Raw genomic sequence first — 17,677 nt, 5'->3', positions numbered from 1 at the left:
TTGTTTAGGTTTTCCGACGACGTTATATGCAGGCTGCTTTCAAACATTCCTATTGGAAATATATGAGAGTGGCTTATATTCAACAGTAGACGTCTTACTGCTGAGATGATGATAATAAATACTTTTGAATGCATTTAGTCTCATATGAATATATACAGTAATATTCAAATTTCAGTTTTACTAATTAGATCTTCAATTGAAATACTTCAAATATTTATACGGCTCATATTCAGCGAATAGAAACTTAGAAAGCCCGTTTCTCTAGTCACGTCCTTTACTTCGTCGTGAACACGTTCTGCTAGCGTAATAAAAACTTTTCTAAAATGAAATAGTTCACATTAAAACGACTTATTTTGTACAAAAATTTATTCTTCTGAAAAACTCTTCCTCTATTTAAGTAGTGTTTGCGTACGTTTATAGTAAATTTATAATCATAATGAAAGGTGATACAATAAATGCATATAAGTTATATCTATAATATCTGTATTAATTTTAAGAAGTTCAATAAATAAAAATTTACAAAAACATCCTATAATAGCGTGAAGTATTTTTAGTGATAATAAAACTTGGGTAACGTATTGCTATATTTTACTTCTGTATAAAAAATGCTGTAAAAGTTATCGCAAAAAAACCGTCTGAGTTTGTCGGGAGCTCTTCTCATATCAATGCTCGATTGGAACCAGCGTATCTTTAAGAAGAAGGATGCCATTATAGGGAGGTTCAATTTTATCTGTTCTTATCAAATTGGGTTCTTTTGACATTCAACTCGTGAACGTCATGAGTTACGCATAATCCTATGTTTAGAATCACGTATTCATAAATAAATTAGTTTTGACAATGCGACGTCCTCCTAAAGAAATATCATTTAGCATTGTTTCCATAAAAATACCACTAAATACAATATCTTGCATCGCACTCTTTTAAATCAAATCAAATCGTTTATTTCGCGAAACGAATGTCAATTATTGTGGTAACTAAAGATAATAAATAGACCAAATTCGTCTATATGAGACGAGAGATAAACCAATAATGAAAATAAATTTAGTATTAAATTTGATTAAAATTATAAGTTGCTGTCACATAAATAACCTAGTCTACCATAATTAAATTTGTATAATATTTAAGCTAGAATTCGGTATTACGCTCGGTATTGACATTTTTTCAGATCAACTATAGTAGAGCGTTCATACTAAAAGTTTTGTTCTGCAAAATCAACCGTGTGCAACCACGTTGACATTACCTTTAAACGTAATACGTCTTATATTACTTAATAATTTCATGATCTATCGCACTTTTCAAACTAGACCACAATAAAGCTTACTCACTGTGACTTTTAGTCCCTTTGCTACTAGGCATAGATGCGATTTATTCTTTCTATTTATTTCTATACAATTCTATAAATCAAGGTTACATTCCTTTCAATGTATTTAATAAATCTCAGTATATATAATAAATCTTAGTATGAGACCAAAGTTCTAGCTAAGATTTATCGAATAAGTATACACTTGGATATAAAGGACCCACTCAAAGCTCTACGATAACACTTGGCACTATTAATAGGATTTACTAGTTAATAGTGCCAAGCCAATTTCTTTGGTCATTGACAAAGTTTTTTTTTTTGGAATTTACAGTTTAGTTCATCTATATGTGGCAGAGCGGTTCAACGGCTCTCTGGAGACACTCGGCTCTGGCGTTACTTTTTATTTTTCATCACATTGTAAGGCCGTAAAGCTCGCAAAGATTTCAGTGAGGTGACCCCGGTTTGGACTCTCTCTCGAATTTCTTAATACTTAGGGTATATAACTATACTTCGTATTGCGTAATGAAATCACCATTAATTTAAAAAAATTGGTAACATCCAAATTCATAAAACTCTCACAATAAACATGTTATACAGCATTAATATTGATATAATACATTTTATTAAATTCATAAATAAAAAACTATTAAATAATTTTATGCGATTTTCAAATTAAAGCTAACACAAATTTAGTTTTAAATTTTCGTATCATTTGTATTTGAATTCCTGTTCCTCTCTTAAATAAATTATAATTAAACTTATGATGTGATTAAACTTATAATCACATAATTAGCAAGCTTCCTAGTGACTGGGCTTTATGCCACACCTGATCAGTGCATACAATCTTTGCTGTACCTGCACCGAAATATACGTTAATTGATTATTGACAAAAATAAATGAGATTGTCGACATATAAAGGTCACGAGAAGTCGCTTGATGCGTACGGCGTACCTGTCGTCATGTCGATCTTTTAGACGCCCAATGCCTAGCATTAGGCGTCCATCGGCTGAAAATAAAAACAAGAATTTATAATAATATTTGTAATGTATATTGATAAAAGGCTAAAGATCAAAATATGATATTCATAAAATATCTTAATCCATACGTTAGGAAAAATTTAACTAAGGTAAATCATATTAAATCGTGTATAAGAGACTCATGACAAATAAATCAAAACATTACATAAATAAATCTCACGAAAAGGTACAAAGTTCAAAATCAAATTATATTATTACGATTGGAAATATCTAAAAAGTTGGTTGAAACACCAGTAAAATTGTATTATTTATGCCTTTGCCGAATAACTTAATGTAAGAAATATATAAGGTAACCCTTGAAGGAAATTTATTACTCAATAAACCCAACCAAAGGCGAAAAATAACTTTATTAAATGGACTTAAGCGATTTTATACCAAAGTTTCTATACTAATATGGTTCCTTTAAAATAGAAGAACTTATAATGGATACTATACTATTTACAATTTATCCTCACCGAGCAAATTAACTTTTTTTAATGAATAAAAGTTAAGAAAATCTTAGTATTTTTAAACATTTATTTATACATTTACCACATAACCTTATTATGAGATGTGATATATATAATTAATAGTTACTATATGCTTAAAAAAAAGTACGTGAAATATTTAGTATAGCACCTATTTTATTTGAAGATTTTTACATTTTTAATTTTATTGGTAGAACGCAAAATGCATCTTAACGCTCGCCTACTTTATGTTCTGACACCTGTGACCATGACTTAATGTATATAGACAAATAAATAAAGTTAGTTAAAATAAGAACTACTAAAATCGAATTATAAAAAAAAACCGCATGAACACGATCCTTGCTTAAATCATACATAACACGCCATTTAATATGGTTTACCTTAGTTTACGACGACTCTTAAACTATAGTGTTTCGAAGCTAACTTGAAATAAGGTGCAACATCTTGCACTTTATTGTTCATAAATTTCAAATCGTAAAATCTGCTATAGCGAGTTGCATTTCAAGCGATCGTTAGACGTTAATAAAACAGAAATAAATATCAGCTGTAGAACTGGACTAATACAAAACATGAACGTAGAAACTCAAGGTTTTAAACTAATGTTTAAGTGCTTCTAATATAAAATAGATTTCGCTTGCTTCTTCCAACGACGTTAACAAGACCGTCTGTCTATGTTTTGGGTGGATGTTCTACTCTGCGTTTGTCGATCTGTGGTCTCCATTTCAGAACCGTAAAGCTTCAGTGGCCATTTGGTCTGCGTGCTGTGTTGCCAGCTCACTCCTACTTCTTACACTCTTACTTGCGCTTTCGCAAAGCTAACTTAATTACATTCAAATATAGAGAACGGCACAAACCAAAACAAAACATTCACAACCACTACAATCACATTTTCAACCATTTTAATGATTTGTGTTTGCATCTCTCATCAGGTGTAGAAATTCTTACCATTTATATGCCATCATCCAAACACGTAGTCTACCTATTACCACTTCAAACTGCCAATCGACTTTGCTGTGTCGGTTACTTGCTTTGATATACGAATCTACTCATATCTGATTCGATTTCGTTGAAAAATCTTCAACATGCGGCTAAAATGATGATGATGTTTATAAAATCAATATCTGTTATTGGTTTTATAATAATTAGCGCAGATTCAAGTAATTAATTAAATTCGAATTTTTAAACATTTTACTTTATTTTCATTATAAAAAGTCATATTTGCAAATTAGATCAATATTTCTATTATGTTGTTCTACCAAACTCATTTTTACTACCAATATTATTCGAACAAAGTTTCAAAAAAAAATATGGAGAATCTCCCCGGTATCGTGCTTTACTTCATTTAAAACACCTCGTTTTTTTTGTAATTCAATACATAATATATCTGTAATCCGCATTTTAAAAAGATAAATTACTTTCAACTCTTTGTAGTTCTGTTATTAAGTTATAAATTATAATTTAGTTTACAACATGATATCCATCTATACGTTGTATAAAACGTCTTAATGCTTTCGAACCGATTGCTATATCAATAAAAATTAAAAATCCTTGGAGAAAATCTCACATCACAATAAGTATAGAGTATAGCGGGTTCATGCCATAAATCATTGTGACATTTCAGGGGCTGACATCGACATGATCGTTAGTTGCGCTCTAGCAACCTGCCGATAACAGAAAAGTTTGACCTAAAAGAGAAGGTTCAAAAATACGTAAGCATGTGTGTAATTTTTAAAATATTTTAAAATAAATCACGCAAATTAAAATTTTCTAAAATACTACAACCTTTTAGCTGTCAAAAGTACAGTTCCAAAAGCTTTTATTTACTTTCTAAATGCCGGAAATTCTAGCAACAGACAATAAAGGACATTTTTTGGATTTTAAATAAAAACTAATTTGTTCCTAAATATCAGCATACACTATTATATTCCTGTTAAATTTTAGTTTAAATGAAACGTTCGTAACCCTTAGTTAGTAATAGTAATTTTTCTTTTAAAAATAGGAGGCAATAACGAAAAACCAAAACCATCATCTTAAATTAAAAGACTTATCTTAAAATGTCGTCTAAAGACTCATACTATACACTAAATTGTTTGTGTGCGAGTAAAGTTTACCCCGTGCAACACAAATAATATCAAAAGAAAATCTAAACTCTATCCAACAATGAGGTTTATGCCGTTACAATAAATGATTCAATTTTCTTTACGCAAGAATAAAATCTACTTTAGTGTTATGAGCGTAATAAAGGAGAAGGAATAGTTTTCTCTCTGCTTTCAAGATAATGACAGAAAACGCGTTTCTATACCTATAGATGTATTACGACCTATTTGGTCCGAGCTCAATTGACTGGAAACGGATTACAGTACAGAGATATGATTGTTCGAATTGAGATTGACTGAACGGCTGCATGAAATATGTATTAGATAGATGATTGAAGGATTATCCGATCTAGGTATAATGCGGAAGTTCAGAATACAATATTGTATTGTTTCATAGATAAAATAAACACGAAATAAACATTACAATTTAATATTGACACGTTATTTATTCACATCAATTAAATGGAAAGTTTTAAAGCTATACAAAGCATCCATTTTTTACAAATTACATAAAAAAATCGATGTTTATATCTTAATACATGGCATCAACTTCTTATTGTAAAATATTTTTTTTCGCTAAATTTACGTATAGTATGAATAATATAAGTATTTTGTTCTTAAAAAAGAACATTACATAATTATTATAGTCTTTAATCAGCGCTTGGTTTACCGCATTGGATCTTAAAATTACCAAGAATAGGTAATATCATAAGATACCCGACCAAATGTACGACATATGAACACATTGTTTGCATAGGGAAGGTTTTTCTTTAGCTCGATAAATCACCATGACACATGCGGAAGCGACATCAACATAATCGTCAGACGCTCCCCATCCGCCTACTGCAGAAAAAAATACAACATCGCAGTATTTACACATTTACCATTAAAATATATATATCACACTGACGCTTATTTTTAAATGCAAACACACAAACAAAAACAAATAATATTTCGTGATGCAATATTTGGAATGAAAAGGATTTAAGAATCTTTTATCTTAAAGCAACAAAAATAAACGAAGCTTATGCTTTTTAAATTACAACACATTATCTCCCCCTATATCCCCCAGTGCCCCAAAACAAAAGTCTACAACTAATATGTGTTACCAGTAGTGACTTACGGCACAAAAACGTGGTATCTCAGCCGCAGTTGCTCAACGAATCATTGACAGGGCTACGCTCATCATTTCTCTACGAAATAAAATCAATGTGTCTATGGAGTAAGTCTAGGTTTAAAAGTGAACGCTCTACGGCTAAAATGGTTTTCATACTTGATTATTAAAATTAAAAATGAAGAAACGATAAAAAACACTAAACTTTTACGACTTCATACTCAAATAAGACCGACAGAAAAGGAAAAACTGTGACCGGACGTACTGGACATGGGCCAGCATCTTGTCATGATAGCGGTGAAGAGAAGATACGCAAGCTGTACACATGTTTTCGTATTTGCAAAATCATGCTATCTAACTATCGAAGCGCTGGCAGCAAGCCAATTTCGGACTCTACGATGTCGATAGATAGTGTTATTTAATAAAAATATCAGTGATCTTCAGTAAAGGTACTGTCGTAAATTATCATTGGGGAGTCATATTAATTAAAGCCTATGCATATATAAAGCATATGTTAAGCCTATCAGGTCCGATCGAAAATGCATCCTGTTTTCTTGCTTAAAGCCCAAAAGTAAATAAATCATAGAAACATTTCAAATAGATCGTGCTATTTTTTTATTCAATTAAATTCATATTATTTAATCAATCGATTTCATTAAAAGGTACATATTAATGAACCTTTTAGAATATGGAGAAATACAAAAAAGGGACCGACTTTTCGCACATATATTTGTTGTTTAGAGAATATGTATAAAAATTATAATAGCTTATAAATAAAATACGTTGAATTTACTGCATCGCATACATAGCAAAGCTTACTCTCATAAGTTATTATAAATAACATATAAATATATTGAGAGTTCTATTATTACATAATTCAATTGGTATTTTACCGCATGAATAGAAGTATATAAACAGGTGTCAATGTTGAGTTCAATATTGTGAAAAAAATGTTTACTTTTTTCACAGCTTTTCTGGTAAAACGGTTGAATATTTTCATTCCAGGTATCTAAAATTTCTTCATTATTTCGATAATGTATCTCTAAATATTTAAGTTAAACAAATTACCGAGCTGTAATTTTGTTGAGACATCAAATGTTAAAAGCACGAGCAATTAATCTTGCTGTAAAAAGGGGATGGCAATGAGAGGGATCGCTGACCTGGCAAGTCATGCTGAAATTATCCTGATGAGCTCGTTAGTCAAAACCTCCAGAAAAAGCTTTGAAATCAAACTTATGATATTAAAAAATCCGTGCACATAATGAAATGTATCGGTAAGCGTGTACAATAGGCCTAATTTTTGACTATGAAAATTTAATATGAATATTTAAGCGTTGTGACATATTTTGTGAAATAAAATACATAGGCTTTACTTAGTATATTAAATATTTGCTTACTTACGTTTAAATTGTTTTCAAGAATAGATAATAATATAATTTTCCTGACTTCCTAATGTATATATATTTAACGTTGACACTCCCTGTTCTAGATCCGAAAAACAGATTTCTTAAAAACGTATTGAAATTATTTTAATTATATTTGGTCGGCCTGAGCCCCGCCGTAGATTTCCTACAGCTGAAAAGATGGTGATGATGATGGTGGTGATGATGATGGTGGTGATGATTGTATATTAATAATCTTTACCATGTTATGGTCTTCACCGTAACGATTAAACATTTTGTTTTCTTAGATTCGTTTTAATAATATAATAGATAATTATTTAGTTGTAAATATCAAAACAGAAATGTTCCAATGAGACCGGTCGGAAGTGCTCTCAATCCAGTGTTTTTTACGACCTTAACAAGGTCATCAGTCCACCGAGTTGTTATTATAAAACCTCTTTATTTGAATGATCATTACATTCAAATATACGGGTTTTTAAATAATAAGCTATTTTAGAAAAATAATCTTTTTAAGTAAATGATGGTTTTGTTTTCTGTAGGATTCTAATTTACGAACAACAGTTTATAATTAGTTGTAAGCATTTGTAATAATCAGTATGATTAGACATAAATTAATGTGAAATGTTTTATATTCTAAAACGTTCATTTTTTGTCAATCTAACATCCGGCCAGGTTTCAATTTAATTTTCGGAGCAAGTCACGAAATTCCCTGCTCAATTTTCCCCTCGCTTATTTTGCATGCGTCGCTACACGCAACCTCCAATAACGGGGCTTGCGTGATTATCGAAAATTCTGCCTAGAACACAATTGAACATTATAGTGAAATGGTGCAGATACTGTGTGGACACATTAAATTTTTTTAAAAAGTTTAAATGGTTGTAAAAAACAATAAGAAAAAAATACTGTGCACTTCCAACTTTTTGATTGATTTTTTGACAGTAAATTTATTAATTTTGAATCGACAACTATTGTCAACTCGAAAAAAGTTTTACTGTGAAGAGATTACTATGAAGAATAAAGAAGAAAAATAGTCCTATGATTAAAATTAGCAAGTAAAGTCATTATAGACAAGACCTATAAGCGAAGGCTTAAGACTTATTTTTGTGAAAATCTATAGAGTATTTCACGTACAGTTAAAATCCTATCAACAATAAAGAACATTGTTTTAATGCCGATAAATATCAATGAAAAGTTTCTATCTGTTATCGTGTTCTAATTTTTTACTACACTGATCTGTTGTTGATTACAAGAAGGTGCGAGTCAATCTAAAAAGTGCTTAGGCCTCTTATTATTTCCACTGGCATCTTGGTTAGATTTTCAAAGGGTACGTCATCCTAAAGCTGTCCAAAAATGTACATTTTTTGGTTCTTGGAAAATTTGTGTTTTAAAAACCGTGAATGAAAGCCTGTCAATATACCGATAGGCTGCCGGTAATAATATGTACTATTCTTACACTATTTCACTGATAAATATCTGTGAAGAGAGTATGAAAAAGTTTAATAAAATATCAATGACAAGACCATTGAATTCATTACTAAAATACTAATTAAATTTTCGTCCACAGCATATCTGATAAACATACAAAAATTAAATCAGATAATAGCAACCAATGAGCTTCTACCCTCTCGGGGAACCTTCGATTCAGCACATTTATCGAGGAACAGGCAAGTTGGATCCCCTCTCGGGCTCCTTGCTCCCAGTAATATATGGACACCGTTTAGCATCCTTAGAGTTTCTTCTTCTTCTACTTTTTAGCCGATGGACGCCTACTGCAAGGCATAGATAGGCCTACCCCAATGATCGCCACAATGACAGGTCTAGCCCCAGCATCCAGCGACTTCTCCCGACCTTAACTATGACGTCGGTCCGCTCAGTGGAAGGCCTAACTACGCCACATCTACCGGTGGTCGCCACTCGAGAAACTTTCGGCCATAACTGATAGATATAACTAGATATAGGCCTCTCTATAGACTTTCAATAGGCCCGGTAGGAAGCGAAATGCATCGGGCGTCTTCCGATATTAGCTAGTTTTTACCAGCTACTGCAAGAGGGCTACCTATAAGGCAGATAGATCTACTTTCAGGGTAGACCTCTTGTTCTGTAAATACTAATGAGTAAGAACTTACTTTATTTAGTATCTTAAACAAACGCTGGAGAATAAAAATTGGACGTTACTCAGAAAATGCAGAATTTTCCATAGAGGAATATTCAAGCATTAAAAAAGCAATTCTCATTTAAACAATATATCCAGTTATCTCATATAACCAGTCGAAATCAGTAGACAAAATAATAACGGCGGAAAGTCAGCACTTGCTAAACGAAAAAGGTAATCTAAAATTTCTTCTTCGTTCGATATTGTTCGATTGTATTTTAAAGTTCATAGTATAAACCAGTGATAGTTAAACCGCTGTTGCCTAGCTTGAGGAAGAATTCTTTTTCTTCGTCATCTGTCTTGTCTTTATATGGCATATTTATAATTTTTAAATATTGATAATTTTATTAGATAATAACCCAACGATCACTTAGGTGATAGATAGAGCTCACTATGTGCTCTATTGACGTTCTGTGATTCAAATAAGTAATAAAGTACAAATATTAATAATTAAAAAGACATGGGTGGGTTAATCTATAATAGATTATGTTTACATGTTGTACCATAACCATTTTTTAATGTTATCGTGATGGCTTTTAATATAAAAAGTAGAACATCGACAGTGAACTTGTCTGGCATGAAAGTAACTAATAGAAAACTGTGATGAATCAAAGGCACTTTGTTCACACAACGTTTGCAATTCGCTCCCTCTATTTTTATTTGCGTTTCTCGTTAGTTCGGGTGAATCAAATTATATTCACTTTTTTTTTACCGGAAATCTATCAGGACAAACTACAATAATACATTTCAAGTTGTAAAAAGATAAATGACCAAAAAATATGTGTTTGTTGAAATAAATAGTAAACAAGTTTAAATTTTAAGCAATTATGTGTACGTTTTATAGTGAATTATTATGTATCGGATGTTATGCTCCTAACATTTAAACCTTTATTTATTTTACAAAAAAAAACTGTACGTGCTTAGTTATAACTTAAGAGGTAGAGATTCCCAGAAAGGCGGTTTAAAAGAAATTGGCATTTTGATTGTCGCTTCGCAAAAGATTTCTGATAATTTGCTAGTTATGTGTTATAATTTAAATTCTTACTTGGAAAATAGTGACAAACACATATTTTATACAAGAAAAAAAAATCAACTCCTTACGCGTAAATTTCGTCTTCAAAAAGTTAACAAATCGTTCATGGGTTTGAGTGTATGCTTATATTATAAATATTCACAAGACATCTCACACCTTTTTCTTAGTCCTTAATCTAAAATCAAACATATATCGTTAAATAAATCTAATTATACCATCCAAGAGTTTTAGCTGGTCGTAATACGTGGAATTTAGTTTTTTGACTCATTGACATGGTTGATATTATAATGTATACATAATAAATTGTTAAATTACATTTAAAAGAGAAATTGTTAACTTTTTGGCCGGTTCAACTTAACAGATCAAAATTCCGAAATGGCGGTAGCTTACTTTTTATAATGTTAAAATAATCGAAGATCCAAAAGCGCATGTAAATGCCTACTTATAAAAGATTTTTAATTGTAACATATGCAATTTTAAATTTTATTTTTTTAGGTACAATCAAACATGTTATACGGCGAAAAAACACTACTTAAACAAAACGCATTACTTAGAGTAGCTATAAAAATAATTTATGCAACACATTTAAGAGGTATTTTTATACGATGAATAGGAACACCGTAACATCTCATCTAGAAAATAATTTAGAACGTAATGGCCTTATCACTAGTGCAGATTAAAAACGAAAAATAACTACTCTTTGCTCCCTTCAGTTTAACTTGTACTTATTAAAAACAAAACAAAGTGACTATACGTTAACTTAGTCATTAGCAAAAAAGCAGTTCAGTTATGTGTTACGTACGTATAAAAATCGAAAACATTAAATGGTAATCAAATCTATCATTTTATTTTATTTATAACTCCGTTAATAACGTAATTACGTTTCAGTTTGATCGAAATTTTCATTTAAGGCGCAAAAGAAGTCGCTGGAATAAGATCGCATAAAAACTAGTTCTGTATGTAATAAAAAACTTATACTATTTTAATGAGATGGTTTACATTATTAATTGTTATTCTAAACCTTAACATTTTGTCACCAAATAGCAAAAAGGAAAATTGGCAAATAATCCTCCCACTAAAATGTTTTTTCTATTAGAAAGTAAATCGAATACGTCTAACTATCGTGTTTATATCGTATAAGGAAGTGACGCGCTGATTTATCTAGCAGGACTAAACTCCCCCGCAAGCAATCTACATTTTTATAAGAATTTATCTTACATGTTACCTAATCCAAATGGGTTCATTGACAACATTATACTTTTTAATGTACATGGTTCTTTTTACATAGAAAGTTAATAAAAAATACAGTTTACAAATTATGTTTGTGCAAAATTTTGGGGTTTGTTAACAATATTTCCTAATCGCTATATCCTATTGTTATTTTTTAAAACCATACTAATTTTAAAACATGCTTTATGCTATTACTATAAGTATGTAAACATTGATAGACATTGATTGGTCATCAGCCAATCGAATATAATAATCATATCAAACTTGCTCCGCAATCCCGTCAATCAAAAGTTAAGGAAGCTCGATACCATAGATGCATACATTTATACAAGGTGGTAATGGTTATAGGTGTAAATGTTTTAGTATGGTTCACCCTATGCAAAATCAATGGTTTCAGAAACAGTAGGTACACAATAATATTGTAGTAAAAGAAAGGGTTTTCAAATTTTGGACTACTACATATTAAAATTATGTATTTTTATCTGTGCTGAAAAAATAAATCAATGTTACATATTTCAGAATGGTGACTTCATATAGGTGATAGGAAATAGGTGTAAAAGCTTTTAAGATTTTTGCTGCCAATTGAGCTATAGATTTACGCCTTGATTGCCTTTAAAGCTTTTATAGCTATAACCAATCATCCTGTATAGCTCGTAAACATTTCAATTAACATCGTTATGTTTACATTTACATAAAATTATAGTATAAAATATTATAAATTCTGATTTCACGCTTGTTATAAATAAAGAAAATAAAGTTAATAAAAAAAAGTTAATTGCGTCGTCCGAGGAAATCGAATTGAGAGGTCTCTTCTAGGAGAAAACAAAAAATCCCTGAATACTTTTAAGTAATTGAAAATAATAACCTAATTCACTGCGGCACAAATTTTACCAGTAATCAATAAATTAATTATTTTAAATAAAAAGAGATATTGTAGATAAATATCAGGATGTGAAAAAACTTAACTACAAAACAAGAAAAATAATTATTTACTGCACCGTACAATTTTACCTTAATTTTCTAAACGGGACCGGAAAAACATCAGTATATAAAAGTCTGTGTTGGTTACATTGTTGTCGCTTTTTCTTTTTTACGACATCGTAACGGTCCCAAGTGTTCTCTTTTTTCTTCGTCAGCGAAGAGGCTATTTCCGATGCTTACAACAACGTGTGTTAAATCACTGATAACTTATTGTTTTACCTGGTGGATTATTCGAAGTTCTGATATGATAGAAGTTAAAACAGAGATTCACAGAAACTAAAATGGAATAGGGACTTGTGGACAACCGTGGTCTCTCACTATAAGCATCTGAAACTTATCAGAGATGAGGAGATTTCCAACAATTGCATTGCCAAGCTAATATGGTCGCTGACGCTACTAGGTTCTAAAGTAAAAACCACCGCCCCGCGGCCGTAGCCATTCACAAGATGGACGGACACACGACATCGATAAGGTCAGAACAGGCTGTATGAAGGCAGCTTCCCCATTCCCAAGGCATTCCCAGCTGTGGACGTGCTTAGTTTAAAAAGTTAATAATGATGACGTAATGAATAAAGTATATGACATTGTCAATTGATTACGAATACGCTGCAACAAATATACATTAACTCGAAGTAACATTATAATTCAGGTTTGTAAATCGGGATATCGCTGAATTAGAGCGACAAGGCATATTGCTTTACGTTTTAATTAAAATCTACTTTTATTTTGTAAGTAATGGTATTGAATAATAAATAGCTTTTTTATTTGGAAAAATTTTGTAACAGACACTTGTACATGATTGAGATTTATAAGACAATTTTAACTACCTAAATGATTGTTACTACTTTATCTCGACGATATTTTTTATTATCTATGATCTAAAAGAATTATTTGAAAGTTTACTTAGGTGTATCGGTATGAACACAAATATATCTTTATATATTTTTCCAATACACCAATTAATACAACCATGTACACATTAAAATCGCTTTCCATTAAAATTTGTTTATGTTTATCTACTCGAGTCATTAAAAAACAAATATAAATGCTTTTTTAAAATAAACGCGTTCCCAATAAATAATACTCGTTATTCTTATCGGGTTATTAATGAGTGTTACGAGACATATGCATTACATTAATTAAGTGTAATAATAAGCTATTAGCGTTGCGTGTCATTATTTACAAAAAGTACAGCGATAAATTATGAATTTTATCTCAATTTTTACAGTATATTCATTGTTAACAATTAATTATAACATCGCATCTTATGTCATCTCAATTAAGATGACTTTTATAAAAAAATAAAATTCGTAACAGGCTCCGCCTAATGTTAAGTAAGTTACGCTGTAATAATAAAGGTGTTATAACTAATTATTACAATGTAGTTTATCTTGCACACTACCATGTGTGTGTTTACTACCTTGACCCAAATATGTGTGTCCTTCCTTCTTCTAACTACCTAACCAACTAGGACACATCGCAAACCATATATTACCTGAGCACTAATGTGTGTACTTCGGCCCCACATTCAGTCAAAGAGCTACCACGAGGGCTATGCTCCAGATTTCTCTACGAGAACCGACATAACTCAGCGAATTGGTAAGTTGAAGTTGCAGCGGAGAGGCCACATAGAGTACAGAACTGATGGGGACTTTAAGGTTTTGGAGTGGAGACCACAGACCAGCAAACGAAACGTAAAGATCGCAGGAAGACACTGGATATAGGCCGCTTGAGGAAACTTATGTTCCAAGATGAATATGATGATGATTACTGCGTGGCGGTTTCCATCAAGAAAGTATCCTATTAATGTAATTGTAAGATATAAAGGAAATGCGTTTTGAGTAATGAATGAAGATGATTTTCTTTTTTGTAAAAATAAGCACATCATTGCTTTAACAAGCTATGTAACACGAATAGCGTGCCTTCATTTTTCTATATTGGGATAATTTACGCGAGGTCTTATGTATGTCAATCGCACCAGGCGCATAGAAACAAAGACATATAAAACGATATTTTGTTGTTTTTGTTTAACTGTAAAAGGCTTATTTATTTCACGCCGGGCGCCGCACTGCTAAAACAATGACATTTACGGACAGGGGTAAATCCGACCTGAGCTACAAACACTACCCATGTCAACGTTACGTGAAGCCGGCGTAAACTTATTTTGAATAAATTGATTTCGTAAAAGTACAAAACTAAGACTAAAAAAAGCCTTATCCTAAGTAATGAATAAAAATTGCCTCTATTTTCGGATTCCAAAGTATTCAAATTGACGGATTTTGCGTTTTCTCTAACGCTAAAAACTAAAACGGTATATTTTTATGAACTCATATACATAAATTAGAAGTAAGGAGATTTGTAAAGAAACCAAAGCCACCAACATGGTTAGAAAAATCGCTCGTCTGAAGTGGCAGTGGGGGTGGGGCTCATCGCTCGTTCAGCTGACAGCTGTTTGAAACGTAAGGTTCTCCTCGAGTCAGCAGACTCGGCGTGCGTAAGCTCCCTACTAGGAGGACCGATAATGTAATTAAAGTCGCGGGAAATCGTCGGAAGCGGGCAGTGCAAGACCAGTCACCAGTCTTTGGGGAAGGCCAAAGCCTTAAAGTGGGCGTCTATCGGCTAATATGAAAGAATAAATATATCTAGGCTAGCCGTAACTATTTTAGAAGGAAAAATCTTTTTTTTTCTTTAACATAAATTATTTATTACTCTAACCCAGTACACAACTTTCGACTAATACCAATTAGATGGAGAGTTACAAAGATTTAACCTAGCTTATCATCTACTTTGCTATTACCGCAACTCGGTTCCCTTTATCACTTCACTTCATTCACAAAAATATATAACACCGAATATAAAACAATTAATGTATATGGTAATCACACATTCAAAATTTAAATGCAATATATATATACATAAATATTTTTTTTAATAGTGACAGTGCTTATTCCCAGATTAAATATGTATGGTCTATAGACATCAACATGCGTCTCTTACGCGCTCTCGCGTTAACCAGACGGTCATTATAATCGATCGGCGATATAATCTCACGCGCATCATCCACGTTCACAAGTCGTTATATATACATATATACCTAAAACCGACGTTAAACTATTACTATTTTTAACAGGTATTATTCCTTTAAGAACATTGAACCCTCTCCGAAAAATAGTAAACATATTTTAAATATAATATGTGTAACACAGAAGACAAGCTATCGTAACAAAACTATAATTTTGTATGTCTCTCTTCTGTGAAACTCTTTGTCGTTCAAATCACAAGAGATTTTTTAAAATATGCTTCGAATGATTAAAGGAAAAATTTATACTTCTGCATCACAACATGAATATTATATCGGATCCCTAAATTATAAAAAAAAATATCGATACTGATAGACAAGCTCTAAAGAAGTAATTTAGCTTAATCGCTAACTACTTTTATTTCCTATTTAAAACAACTAAAAAAGCTGAAAAGCAAAATAAATAAAGATATGAAATTAATTATTTCTAAAAATTCTTATTCAAATAATCAAGCTATATAATCTTACCTTTAGTGCAATATAACTTATTACAAAATAGTAACCGAATTTAAGCTGGTTTTTTAAGATAATTTTTAGGGAGTTAATCACTTGTAAAAGAAAATTACAAAATTTTAGAATCTTTTTCGAAACAAAATTTGATTATGGAAATTTGAAAACTGTGTCTTTTTAAGCTAGAACATTAAATGTGGCTTATTTTTCTCGATTAAATTTTAAATATTTCGACACACATATAATCCACATGCTCAGTTAAATTACAAGCTTCTTTTGCGGATTTCGTCTAACGAGCTGAACGAGTAATTTTGTCGGGTTGGTTCAACGACCTTCGTTTCATATTTTCACAAAAAAATTAAATTTTTTCCTGGTCGACGAAACAGTAAATTAAAATATTTGAACATTCAAGATATTGTACAAATTTTTTTGGATAATTGAAATATGTAACATATTGACAGTTTTCTGTAGCGATGATGTTACATTTGAACTTATTATTTAAAACGTTTCTACATTTGAACATATCATTCAAAACGTTTTTCAATTACAATTTTTTTCACTTTAAATAAGTTATATAAATCCATACAACAGATGGAAACTTGCTACGTGTATCTGAAATAACGGTCAAAAGCTTTTTGCGGTTATGTTTCACATAAAAATAGTTTATACTCCTTGAAGCTTCTGAGGTCGTAAAATTTAATTCGTGATAGGAACGCGTAGAAAAAACAAATAAATACCAAAGTTATAAGTAAATTACAACTGTTTTTAAATTAAATTGAACAAAAACCATTGCAAAAAAGAAATCATACAAAAACCCTGTTAGATTTTCTGTTATTTCTTAAAACTCACCTGAAATAGACCTTATATCCCTAAGAACCGGTATTAGCTAGCGAGGCGTGTTACAGGCAATTGCAGTATTTTTTCAATCAATACTTTCTACTGCTATGAGAAGGGTGGGTCCATACGGTCAGGAGAGGGATACATTTTGCCGGTTTTTCTTATCAGAACCTCGTATTACATCCATTCATTTTTCGTACCCTCTTCTTCCTTACTTTTCTTTTCATATTCTCTGTAATTTCATATTACCCTCAATACATCGTGAACTGTTATATCAAGAGTAACTCATACATTTTTTTTTGTTTTTCCAAAAATGTAAATCACGATAGGCAATTTTTTTCTATAGACGAAATGGACTTGGTTTTATAACAACTAGTAGACAATATCACAAAGCATTTGACTGACACCCATAAAAATGCATTACAGCTCATGCTTTGAAATTGGTATTATCTTGAGCTATTCCATAAAATACTGACCTAGATAAACTAATGCAAAAGT

This window comes from Battus philenor, unplaced genomic scaffold (assembly GCF_028537555.1).
Source record: "Battus philenor isolate CCGP_79_NKW_IND1 unplaced genomic scaffold, ilBatPhil1.0.hap1 SCAF_13, whole genome shotgun sequence".
NCBI lineage: Eukaryota > Metazoa > Arthropoda > Insecta > Lepidoptera > Papilionidae > Battus > Battus philenor.
The sequence above is the reverse complement of the archived record's forward strand: the minus strand, read 5'-3'. Positions refer to the sequence as shown.